We start from the raw sequence: 9,828 nt of genomic DNA on the forward strand, positions 1-9,828 counted from the left end.
AAAAAAAGAAAAAGAACCGTTTCACCAAACGTTACGGAATAATATTGAGGGTGTACTCTTAAATATACAATGTCAGTACTTGACCGGCTGCGCGAGATGCCATGCGTGTTGTCTGCGCAAAATTTGTTTTTAGAATATGTACTGGAATTCGGCTAATAATTTTATTTTGGATTCCTAAGCTTTCCATAATGGTTTTCTATTGAAAACCGTTTATTAATGTCGGGTCGTGGTCCCGTGGTTAGTGTCGCGGACTCTTGTGTCAGAGTTTCTCGGCTCGAACCCACTCTACCACAATTTGAAACCTATTTCTAATAATGAACCGCTTAGGCTCACAGAAATAGTACGAAATTGAAGCATGTTTGTAAATAATAAAAATACAAAATATTTATCTGTTTAATTAAAAAAAAAAAAAAAACGAAAAAATACTCGCAATCACGTTGATATTACCTGAGTTTAAAGAAAATTAAATTGCGGGCTATTGATAATCCCGCCCTTTTAAGGTACTTAAGTGGTTTTGACGTAAGGCCTTGCCTACATTTGTATTATTAATTTATGAAAAAAAACATCAGGTTGGTTTTTTAAATTTCACACAATTTGCAAATAACATGTTACAACGTCATTCACAACACGAAGAATTATGGCTGTTGAATATAATGAATAAGTACCTACGTAGCTATGTAAATTTTTATTTAATCCGGAAGATGAAACGAATGTATAACTAATTTCAAATTCCATTAAAAACTTTACGAACTGACATTGAATTTTATGAATGATTTTACGCATAATGGATTCTTACTCCACTTGAATTATAATTAATAATATGTTTTGATATGGACAACGAGTTTTGTAAACTGATTAATTTGAACGCTATAATTTCTTATTTAAGGTTACCATGTATTTAAATTTTAATGCATACAGGATTTAAAAGTAGAAAATTGACCATAGATGGCATTAAGAACTAGCAGGTGAAGCAAGGTGCCAATTGAAGGATAAATTCAACTTCTAAAATTTGAGCTAGTGTGGTTATCTATCATTGTGTCGGGTTGTAGTCCCGTGGTTAGTTTCGCGGACTCTTGTATCAGAGTTTCTCGGTTCGAACTCACTCTGTTTTAATTTGATACCTATTTTAAATAATGAGCCGCTTAGAATAATGTTTTTATTATTTTTGTAAATAATAAAAACATTATTTCTCTTTTTAATTATTAAAAAAAAAACTAAAATATAATCATGGGTAGAATGGTGAATGTTACACGTGTATATAAAATAACTTAAATCAGCCTATGCCAGGTTCTTAGCCTAGTAAATAACCAGACTTCCACATTCTTCTACATCTATGATGAAATATCAATATAAAAAAATAACTTCTAAGCAGATTATCCCAGATTTGTGAGCAAGGATTTGGACACACAACAAATGTTATTATAAGCTCACAACCAGTGTACTAAATTTGGCGAGCGTGCTAGTGCTGTTGCGGGACCGATGGCATGGAATGCTCTTTGACCAGTAGTTAGAAACAGTAAAAGTGAGATGATCTTTAGAAAAAAAAAACAAAAAACGCATATGTCCCCTAAATGATTTCTACTATTACGTTTTGCTAAATTCAATAATTTTGATCATCCCTTAAGATAGTAGGTATTGAACGAAAATGGCGCTATTTAAATTATCCTAAAATAATTTATTATTCCTTATGTTGGAATGGTAAAATATGGCTAAAATGCAAGGCTGAGATAAGCATCATCGATAAAATTAAGAAATGCGTTTGAGATGGTTTGGAGATGTAGAACGAATGAGCGGAGAAAGAACGGTGAAACAAATTTATGAGGCAAATATAATTAGAAATAAGAGCAGAGGAAGACCGAGAAAAAATTGACATGATCAAGTATTTCAAATACAGGTCATCAAATACAGGTCAATATGCATTGTCAGGTCAGGAAATGTTACAATCGGCGGGTATGTATAAGAGATGAATGAATGTGGAACAGGCGAAGATTGTTGGTAATGTTTGCACACAGATTGGTGTGCTCTCTGCCTACCCTCGCGGTGAAGGGACGTGATGGTTACCTTGTTTTTATATTAATGTATTTTATAAAACATTGTTTTTATGGGGTAAATAATCGTATATCTAAAGCGTAAAATCAGAAAATGCAAAAAATATCTGAGTGTGTAGAATTTTTCCCTGACAGTTTTCAGGAATAACCAAGACATTGGTTTAAGATGGAGACGAAGCATCTTTTAAAAGAAAGAAGAATAAAAAATTGAAGTCAGGGCATTCACAGGACTTGTGACATGATATTGGCTAGCTTAGATGATCACTTGATATACTGTAGAACGTTACTGAAAGCGCCACGTGGTCAAAATATATCAGTTTTTTTGTGCTAGTAATTTGCATAGATTGAGACAACTCGGAGAATTTACAACTAAGATATGAGACAGCTTATGAAAGGCGAATTTATATATATATATATATATATATATATATATATATATATATATATATATATATATATATATATATATATATGTATATATATATGGAGGTGAGTAGATTTGAAAGAAATCATATCATTCGGCCACGTCATCCATGATTGCATGACTCAAATAACTAATCAAATAACTAAATAAATAAAACATTTTGTAAAATGATCGCTATGTTCCCAATGAGGAAACATTTTTGTAAATTTTAAATTGTAAATACGTATGTATATGATAAAAAATATATAATATAAAAATCAAATGTAAAAATGATTGTATAAGTTTTATTTAAAATGTTATATTTAATTCAGATATTGGTAAATTAGTGTCGTAAGAGAACTGTTATTTATAAAAGTAACCGATTAATGAAGGTTATGTTCGTCATGTGTTAAGGAGGTTTACCTTACTTAAATGAGAGTAGGTGTTGATTATAAATTGTATTATTTTTTATAATTTATTAACAAGGATTTTTTAAAATAAATATATCATTAAACTTTTGTGTAATTTAAAATAAGAACAATCACATAATTTCAAGTGCAGTAAGGTACTTTTTTTTTATTAATTAAATTAAGGTAATTTATTTTTCCAAAAAAAAAAGTCAATATCGTTTTCTCCTCATTTTACATTTCACGGCATCATGTTTCAATGTTATACGGCCAATTTATCTTAAAATTTAAAAAATACGGTTTTTATCCATTGTATTTTTTTGTATTTGTTGTCCGTGCTGATATATTCATTTATAAAGTCACAAATATGCAAATATATACATATTTATAAATTTGGCGTTTGATTTGCAGAACTCCATAACTCCAAAAAACCCGTGAAATTCGAGAAAAGTATTTAAAGACTTACGTCTTAAAATATTTTTTCTCAATTTTTTCAATATTCGATCAAGATTAGACCTATCGATAATTTTATCGATTTTAATAAATTACTATAATCCATGAGCTGTGTTTACAAACTGCTAATTAAATTATAGTGGGGTCAAGTCCTACACGTTGAAATATGACCATAAAGGTACGTGCCGAATCATTTAATTCAAGGAATAGTAATCTAGTTTTTCTTGTTACACATTGCACACAAGGTTGAATATTGTTTCTAGTGAGATTTAAAGGAAAAAGATGAGGGGCGTTCTGAAAGACGCTTTAACAAAATATTTTTTTTTCTTCTTACCCTTATCTGCACCCAATGGTACATAGGGGACTGCATTATATTGACACAGTGTTATTAAATTATGTCGGTTGTTACTTACATGAAGGCAAGGTGATCACTCCTGCGTTTCAGGGACCAGTCCAGGGTAATATTAAATAAATACTAGAAGGTTAATCACTTATGTTTATTTTTACATATATATATATATATATAAATATATATATATATATATATATATATATATATATATATATATATATATATATATATATATATATATATATATATGCAATATATATATATATATATATATATATATATATATATATATATATATATATATATATATATATATATATATATATATATATATATATATATATATATATATATATATATATATATATATATATATATATATATATATATATATATATATATATATATATATATATATATATATATATATATATATATATATATATATATATATATACATATATATATATATATATATATATATATATATATATATATATATATATATATATATATATATATATAAATAAAAAAAAATAATAAACCCTTATCCGCACCCCAACGGTGCATAGGGCACCGTTGCTTCATAGAAACGCAGTGTTATCTTGATCGTTTACACACGAAAGAAAGGTGATCAGCCCTTCACTTCAGGTACCAGTCCAGGGTGACATTGAATAAATATTACAGTGAAAAAATCATTAATATTTATTTGACCCCCCCTGGGAATCGAACCCGGGACCTCCAGAACGGTAGCCAAGCGTGCTGACCATTACACTACGGAGGCGGACAAAAATTTAAAATAAACATAATACAAAATTAATTTCGTATTTACGTGTAAAATAAAAGTTTAGTTTTAAATTACCTTATTTTTTTTAAAAAATATTTCTATTTATCAAAATTACATTGATAAATTTATGGATTATTTGAATTTCTTTCGATTTAAGATTTAGTTGAAATTATAGATAAAAAAGCAGACCTCAGTCGCTACTTCTTTGATGAATCTTCTAACCTCTTACACACAACCAACGGTTCATATATTGCATCGTATATAAGCAGTGTTATCTTGATCGCTAAAAACGTGAATCTTGGTGATCAGCTTTGCGCTTTAGGTACCAGTCCAGGGTATTCCAGTCAAGTATTGAATAAATATTATATTGAAAAATCAATCGAACCCGGGACCTCCAGCATGGTAGCCAAATGCACTATAGAGGCGGTAAAAATTTTAATGAACAAAATATTCTCATAATTTTTACTAACTTTATTACTTTAAAAAAAATATTTTTATTATTTTATTTGCGAAATCTTGCACCTATGATTTTTTAAATTTATTTTATCTATCGTATATTTATTTTAAGTAAACCTACTTCCATTGCCTTTAATAAAACTTAAAATACAATATGTATCCAGTAAAACAGTTTATTTGTATTTATGTAATATGGCAGAATACATATTGTATAATATACGAATACGTTGTATAAGTAAAAAATGTATGTTTTAAAATTAAATAGAAAAATAAAATTAATCGTGTATTTAATCAATTGACCCTCAAATTCAACAATAGAAAGTACTTAAACAAGTTATATATACATTTTATTAAAAAAAATATCCATACCAAATTTATTAAAATTAATATAATGTACACGTTCATATTCTAGACATATGTTAAAATACCTATTACAAATTAATAATAATTTGTCAGCAGTATGTCAAAGTACGTCATCTTACGATTATAATCTGGTTTCACCGATGCATTTTTTCCCTCATTTCGTAATGTGTAATTATAATTGGAGTAGGATTAGCTCAGAGAAAGATTATCAAAAAAATCCATTCTTATTTTTATGGGCGTTTGATTTTTTTCATTTCTTAATGGAAAATCTCATCTAAAATAAAAAGCTGATAAAGTCTTTTTTTAATCACAAAGCAACAAGTTCAAACATATCGCTCACTGCTTTCAACAACGTCATATCGCTCACTCCTTTCAAGAACGTCAAAAATCAAAAATCGTCAGTTTTCAGTTGTGCATGTTTTCGGAATGCCCAGAAAATGTGATATATCACAGCAAAAGAGGCATATTTTTTACTTAATATTTACCCGCTACAGGGCAGAAAATGTTGTTTTTGCATTTTGAAGAAAAGGTATTGTTTAATTATTTATTTAAATATACTAAATATTTTTAAAATGGAGAAAAAACCTTCAGGTTTTACCTAAAAAGATGTGTTGCACAGTAAAAAGTTCAATAAGTGGCTTGATATTTATTTTTAATACATTATGTTTTAGTTTTAAACTTTAAAAACGTTCTCCTGAAAAATCAAGTTTTTTTATTTATGACGTTCTTGAAAGGAGTGAGCGATCTATAAAAAAATCGTCAAATTTCAGTTGTGCACGTTTTTGAAATGTCCAGAAAATGTACTATATCCCAGCAAAAGCGGCATATTTTAAACTTAATATATACCCGCTACAGGGCAGAAAGTGTCGTTTATGCATTTTGAAGAAAAAGTTTGTTTTAGTAATTTTTTAAATAAACAAAATATTTTTCAAATGGAGAAAAAACATTCAGGTTTTACCTAAAAAGATCTGTTGCGCGGTAAAAAGTTCAATAAGTGGCTTGATTTTAATTTTTAATACATTTTATTATATTCTTAAACTTTAAAAACGATCTCCTGAAAAATCAATCAATCAATCAAAGTTTTTAAATACATATATGACGTTGTTGAAAGGAGTGAGCGATATGTATATTGGTCAAATGAACAAGTGGAAAGGTACATAGTAAGTAAATACGCCTTCATAGTATAGTGGTTACCTCGTTTAGCTACTATGCCGGAGGTGTCGGGTTCGATTCCCAGGGGAGTGTTTTTTCACTGTAATATTTATTCAATATTATCATGAACTGGTAACTGAACCTGAAGCATGAATGATCACAAAATCTGTTATTGCAAGCAATCTTCGCTTCTTCCACATTCATGCACATCCTCATACATACCTGCCGATTGTACTGACGGGACCACTTTCAAGTACATATTTGAAATACTTGATAATGCCAATTTTTCCTCGACATTCCTCTGCTTTTATTACTAAATTACTTTATTTAAATTCTAGTCAAATTTTAATATGGATAAATCCACAAATATTATTTATTTATTTATATGTGTTTTTTGACTTGTGATAGCTAGAGTTATGCTTTTATTATTTTGAGAAACGTATTTTCTTTATTGCAGCACCATCTTTTGAATGTAATAGGAACAGATACAATAGTAAACATTGATCATGGCGGACAACTTGCTTCCTGACGCTGTTGTCACTTGGCATTTTAAATGTTTTCGATTGCATTGTCGTTTCATGGATTAGTAATATTTTTATTGCTTTACTAGCATTGTGAAATTAAATTTTTTATTGAAGTTTGCTTTTTTGCTTTTTGCTTCTTGTATTTCAATTTACCTGACTGAGACACAGTCATCATCAATCATCATCAAACCCTTATTCGCACCCGATGATGGATAGGGCACTGTATCATATAAACGCAGTGTTATCTTGATCGCTAACACACGGAGGAAAGTTGATCAGCCCTCAGCTTTAGGTACCAGTCCAGAGTTATATTGAATAAATATAAGGATGAAAAATCACACATATTTATTTGAACCCCCCCTTGGGGATCGAACCCGGGACCTCCAGTACGGCAGCCGAGCGTGCTGACCATAGCACTACGCAGGCGGACATGATACAATAAATCAAAATATATAAATATATTAAAAAATATATAAATAATATTTATTAATTTGATTGAATAATTAAAGAAAACACTTATTTTATACCACTTGAGTTTTATTAAAGACTACATGTTTCAGAAGTTTAACTTCCATCATTCAGGTCTGTATAATAACTGACCTATACAGACCTGAATGATGGAAGTTTAACTTCTGAAACATGTAGTCTATAATAAAACTCAAGTGGTATAAAACAAGTGTTTTCTTTAATTATTGTAACATGTCTTACCACAAAGTTAATGCCGAAACAATAAATAAAACTTGATTCAATATTTATTTTTCGTATTAAAATGGTAATCATAAATGCTCTTGTTTAAATTAAAATGTGTTTATTCGTCACTTGAGGCGATCTCTGAAGTGTGTCATGTCAAGTTACTTACTCGTATGGACTTCCTTGGTTAAAATCAAGATTATGTATGAATCAAGTGTTTTATGCAAATACTGTACAGAATAATTAAATTTCGGATATAAAGAGGACTGCGGGTCGAAATGGAGTCAGAACTTAAAAAATGTTTGATAGGGTAAAATATTTTTTAAAAATTTGTCCAAAATTTTCTTTTACATTTGTATGGAGTGGTATATTGTTTTTTTTTTACGCGAGAGGTCATAGTTTTCTAGATTGGTAATATACTCGTTTATCGTAGTCGTACAGGAGAAAGTGACCAACTAACAAAACGTAAAATATTCAGGAGAGCCATTTAAGTCACTTTTTCTTGGCAAGGAAATAAACACCAATGCAGTCAGTCATTTTTAACAAGTTAATTTATTATACTTCCGAGTTTAAAATTCTTTGGGATTTTTTCAGGGCAATATTAAGCTAGAAAGATATCAAATAGTAAATAATCACGTTTTTGTAAAAAATGCACTTGGTCACTTTCTCCTGTATGACTGCGTATAGGTTTATATCTACGAGTATATATAAATATGTAAAGGTTAGTTTGTTCAAAATCTTACATCTCCTAAAGTTGTTCACCGAATGCTTTGATTGTTTTTTTAAAACGATGCGTACGAATACGCGCGTGTTTTTAAATACCATATCTTGTCAGGTGTTTTTATATACCGATCACAGGTAATTACTTATTTTAAAAATGTTTTAAATCTGATGGCAGCACCATCTATTGAACTTAACAGCAACTCACGCAATACTAGATATTGCTAATGGCGGACAGTGTGCTTCTTGATGGATGATTTCACTTAGCATTTTTAATGTTTCCGATTGCATTGTTGTTCCATTACAGATGTCAATAAAACTCTTTGCAATTAACTCTAAAAAATCAGCTTTAACAATTAATACATTTGTATTTCATTTGAGAAGAAATATATAGAATTGTTCAAAACATTGTAGTGTCGAGTTGTGGTCCCGTGGTTAGTGTTGCGGACTCTTTAGTCAGAGTTTCTCGGTTCGAATCCACTCTACCACAATTTGATACCTATTTCTAATAATGAGCCGTTTAAGCTCACATTAACATGAATACTAATGAAACCTTACTGAAAGTCTCCTTTTTCCCTTATTATTTTACGTTTAGTTCACATTAAAGTAAATACAAGGTGATGAAACCTTACCAAATGTCTCTTTTTCCCCTCATTACGTTCAACTTACCTTAAAATTAATACTAGGTGATAAAACCTTACATAATATCTCTTTTCCCCTTATTATTTTACGTTCAGCGCACATTAACATGAATACGAATGAAACCTTACCAAAAGTCTCTTATTCCCTTATTATTTTACGTTCAGTTCTCAATAAAGTAAATACAAGGTGATAAAACTTTACCAAATGTCTCTTTTTCCCCTTATTACGTTCAACTTACCTTTAAATTAATACAAGGTGATAAAACCTTACCGAATGTCTCTTTTTCCTTTATTATTTTACGTTCAGCCCACATTAAATAAATACTAAATGATTGAATAATAATTGATTTATTAATTCGTCTATACTGTTTTCTGATTGGGTCAAGGATGTGTACATAAATAAAATTTATGTAAAATGTGTCTACACAAATTATTGAAAGACTGTTGTTTATTTAAATTTGAGTAATTTATTACACTTGTTCAAGAAATATGATTTCAATTAGGAAACTACGATAAATAAATTTAGCGGTCATATCGTAATCTTTTTTATATTGACATGTAAAGGTGTAATTATAATTTTTCAAGTGAAACTTCTTTATGCGTTTATTTTAACTAACCAAATTGAAATAAACATCATTTTTTTTATAATAATCTGCAAAGACAGATTTTACATAAACAGGACTAAATAATAAATCAATTATTCTAAGTTTTCCTCGGTCTTCCTCTAGGAAGACCGAGGAAAACTTGGCACGATCAGGTATGTCAAATACTTGAAAGCGGCCGGGTGACGAGACCAAATAATCGAATCAAGGAGATGAATGAATGTAGAAGA

Source organism: Brachycentrus maculatus, unplaced genomic scaffold (assembly GCF_059751285.1).
Source record: "Brachycentrus maculatus isolate JH-2025_06_01 unplaced genomic scaffold, ASM5975128v1 h1tg000119l, whole genome shotgun sequence".
Classification (NCBI taxonomy): Eukaryota; Metazoa; Arthropoda; class Insecta; order Trichoptera; family Brachycentridae; genus Brachycentrus; species Brachycentrus maculatus.